The 4,410-nt window shown below is 39.6% G+C and overlaps 1 protein-coding gene across 1 annotated transcript in view; it reads right to left on the bottom strand.

Annotated features, from left to right (window-relative positions):
* The window catches only part of OFCC1 (orofacial cleft 1 candidate 1), a 513,529-nt gene extending 511,266 nt beyond the window's left edge, over window positions 1-2,263 (bottom strand). The window contains 1 exon segment of the mRNA XM_011962909.1: window positions 2,014-2,263. The gene's annotated coding sequence lies outside the window, so the exon portion shown is untranslated.
* Window positions 2,264-4,410: the final 2,147 nt, after the last annotated feature.

Genomic DNA, 4,410 nt, shown 5'->3' on the forward strand with positions numbered 1-4,410 from the left:
TCTAGTTCTAGATCCTTGAGGAATCGCCCTACTGTTTTCCACAATGGTTGAACCAGTTTACAGTCCCATCAACAGTGTAAAAGTGTTCCTATTTCTCCACATCCTCTCCAGCACCTGTTGTTTGTTGACTTTTTAATGATTGGTGCCCACTGATTCTTAAAACTACAAGCACCTGTTTTTATGTCACTTTTCAGCTCAATTTTCATCATTTGACATTGTACCCTTAGGGTGCATCTAGTGTCTCTGCAACTGTGACTTTTTGGTTTCTGCTACCCATTGTTTCACAGCCATACTCTTCATTCTATCACCCCACATGATCTTCAGTCTGGTCACAATGCACAGCCTTCATCCCTGCCAGGCGGTCTCCTGGCCGTGCACCCACACTTGCTAAGCTTGTCCCCATCTTTAAACCTATGCCTGGGCTCACTCCCTCCTGGGACATTGTGTCTTCTTTCTGCCCAAATTGCCCCCATTATTTCAATGCCCATCTCAGATTCCAGGTGAGTGTCTATCTCTCCTATCCCTGATAGCCCATAGTGTAGGTATTCACTGTCCTGCATGTTGGGCATTTATAGTTTTCAATCAGAACCTCCCCCCCGCCACTTATGTTTATTTATCCCCCATGAAGGCTTTGTGCTTTAAACCTGCAGTAGCTCTGCAAAGTCAAGGATGAAAACACATATTTCTTTGTATGTCCCCCGTGCCCAGTACTTTGGGCCTACAAGGTGCATAGCTCCTAGAAAATGCTCAAGAAACCCTTGAGGAACTAAACGTAGAGCTTTTTTGAGTTGTTCGTCCCCAAGTCAAGCATTTCTCTTCCCCTGTTATTCAACTTCTCTTGAAAGCTTGCCAGGTCCTCGTGACTTTCCTTTGAGTCATTCGCTTCTCTCCCCCACATTTTCCAGGCTTATTTTTTCCACTGACCTGGTGTTCTGATGTGCCCCGTGCATATTCCTCATTTGTCTTTACTTTCTGCTCTTTCACAAAGCAAAATGTGAAATGATCCATGCTTTCATTGGCAAAGTTCAATCTTGGGTTTTCTTCCCCCTCCTAACTGAACCATTCATGTGGAGGAAGCTTTTGATCCAGGATTCAGATACTCAGTCACATTTTACATAACCAGAAACCATGCTAGGTGGTTATGTAAACTCTGTTTTTGAGTTGAATAGCCAGACAACAGTCTTTACAATTTAGGTTAAAGCATGTTGTCAGCTTCCATTCATTTCTGATGGCCTGAGTGTCAATGTTATCCCACAATAGTGCTGTCAAAGAGATTCATGAGTGTATCAGGGGAAAATATTTGAAGACAAAAAGAAAAATATTTTAGACCATTTTTGTGTAATGTGTTGTCATTATCGTATAATATGCCTAAGAAGAGATTAAGTTTGCTCGTACAGTTTAGTGAACAACAGTTAGAAAAGAGGTAACAGCCAAGCACGGTGGCTCACGCCTGTAATCCCAGCACTTTGGGAGGCCAAGGTGGGCGGATCACGAGGTCAGGAGATGGAGACCATCCTGGCTAACACGGTGACACCCCGTCTCTACTAAAAATGCAAAAAATTAGCCGGGCGTGGTAGCCGGCGCCTGTAGTCCCAGCTACTTGGGAGGCTGAGGCAGGAGAATGGCGTGAACCCGGGAGGCGGAGCTTGCAGTGAGCTGAGATCCGGCCACTGCACTCCAGCCTGGGCGACAGAGCGAGACTCCATCTCAAAAAAAATAAATAAATAAAAGAAAGAAAGACAAGAGGTAACGTAGACAAAGCAAGGCAGAGGGTCAACATTCAAGGAAAGTGCCTTCATTTATAATAAAATGTCCAGACGAGTGGCCACTTCTTTAGATACTGATGAACTAAGTGACCTTTTGCTGTTATAAATAACCTTTTATTTTGGCAGGGACGGCTTTCTAACATACACTCGCTATCACTTAGCTTTGAGAATTCAGGATATTTCTGGAAGGACACAGCAACAAGAGGAAGAAGCATGGAGAAACTGAGGAATCAAAACACAAACTGACCTGTCATGCAATCTTGGGGCGGGGCGGGGGGGAGCCACTTCAAGTTTTGAACCAAATGTCCCCTCCTTAGTTCCTGGCTTCTTCAAGTTGCTTTGTCCTGAGGTCTTTGCCCTTGAAAGTTACACCTTTGGTGTCTCCAAAGTACTCGATGTACATGGAGACTTACTCAAGCTCTTGTCAACAGGTCTCTGCCTGAAACAGTCGGCTCGTCCGTTTTCTTCCTGGGATCATGGAAACATCACATGCCACAGTTTCGTGCTGTGGGACTTGACCATTTGATCAAACCACTCTCAGGGAGGTATGCCACGTGGTTTCTGGCCTAATCTGACAAGGTAGAGGTCAATGTGGCCTCAGTCGTAGATTGCCTACCCTGGGGACATTTACCTAGTGATTAGTGAGAGGAACCTATGTTTTTGTACTTTGAAGGGGATGAGGGTGTAAGCTACCACCTTGAAGATTCTGCCTGATGACGCAGAATTTTTAGAAATCTTTCAGACTGATTAATGAACCAAGCTCACTCGTGCTTCCTGGCCAGTCACCTTAGTGAGCAAAAGTTCTCTTCCAAAATTAAAAAATGTCATTCCCTATAGCGATCGCTGAAAAGCTTTTAAGGGCTAATGTAATAACATAGAATTATGTCAAAAATCTTCTCAGCTGAAGTTGTTAAATTTAAAATCAATCCCAACATTTGCCAAGCAAAAGTGGGATAGATTTGACAATGAGATATTTAAATTTCTTTATATCAAACCAAAAAATAGTAATAATTCCACAAATGAGAAAAATCTTTAGAGCTGCTATGTCAGAAAGTTGCTTAATATTTCTACCATGTGAGGAGTTTATACATGTCAATAAGAAAAACACTAATATATCAATAATTAAGTAAGTTAAGGATAGGAATGATTTTACAAAAAAGAAAGTTTAGCAATAGTAAGCATAACAAGTATTAATCTCAAAAATTATCAAAGAAATTTAAATTAAAAATATTAGCCATTTTCCTTCATCACATACCTATTTTTTAAATAACAACTTAGTAAGAGTTTTCTAAAACAGGTGATGTCACATATTTTTGGCATGAAATGTCTTATAGCAGCTTTGGAAAGAATTTCAGCAAAAATTATCAAGGATTTAGGAATTTCATTTCTGAGAATTTATCCCAAGGAAAAAACTTAAAATTGGGAAGGGGGAGTTCTATGCATACAGGTTTACTAAAGTGTTCTTTGAGAAACAGACCGATTGCATAATTTAAAATTTTTTTGTGATTTCTAAAAAATTAAGAATAGTTAACACTTTTGAGCACTTACACTGTCCCTGAAACTGTCCTAAAGGTTTATGTGATTGAATCATTTACTGTCATAAAAACCCTATTGAGTGTTTGTACTATTGTTACCCAATTTTACAGATGAGGAAACCGAGGCACAGAGAGGCTCAATAACTTGCCTCAGGTTAAATAGTAAGTGATGGGGCCAGAACTGGCATCAGGAGCTAATTCTCAACTACTCACTTATATTCCCTCTCTCATTGTATAGTATTTTCATTGTAGAGAACTTTAAAAAGACAGGTAAACATAACAAAATTTAAATTCATTCATAATAACCAGAGATAACTAGTAATTAGTTCCTTTCAGTCATCTTGATAAGCATTTGTCAAATCCGATTACACAATTCCATCTCATGCTGCATTTATTCAAAAAAATATTTCGAGAATTTTCCATCCTCTTCTACAATTACTTGTGTTCCACCTGATACAGATGTTATAGAGGTATATGACCCGTTGATTTGCCTCTACTTTTAATTACTATATTCAATGCATTAAACAGCTTTATACATAAATCTTTGTATGAACTTTTCATTTCTGAAAACAGAACTTTGTTTTTGAGGACAAATGCCTTTCTTAAGAAGTATACAATTTTTAAGGATACTTAACATATTTTTTGACATTACTTTGCTGTTATTCTTTTTTATCTCTCTTTTTTTTTAATTTATTTATGTCAGTGGGTTTTGGGGGAACAGGCGGTGTTTGGTTACATGAATAAGTTCTTTAGTGGTGATTTCTGAGATTTTGGTGCACCCATTACCCATGCAGTGTACACAGTACCCAGTGTGTAGTCTTTTATCCCTCACCACCCTCCCACCCTTCCCGCTGAGTCCCCAAAGTCTATCTTAGCAGTCTTATGCCTTTACATCCTCATAGCTCAGCTCTCACATACTATGTTTGGCTTTCCATTCCTGAGTTACTTCACTTTCTAATGGTCTCTAATTCCATCCAGGTTGCTGCAAATGCCATTCTTTTGTTCCTTTTTATGGCTGAGTAGTATTCCAAGGTATATGTATACCACATTTTCTTTATCCACTCATTGACTGATGGGCATTTGGACTGGCTCCATATTTTTGCAGTTGT

This window comes from Colobus angolensis, unplaced genomic scaffold (assembly GCF_000951035.1).
Source record: "Colobus angolensis palliatus isolate OR3802 unplaced genomic scaffold, Cang.pa_1.0 Scaffold6, whole genome shotgun sequence".
NCBI classification, from domain to species: Eukaryota; Metazoa; Chordata; class Mammalia; order Primates; family Cercopithecidae; genus Colobus; species Colobus angolensis.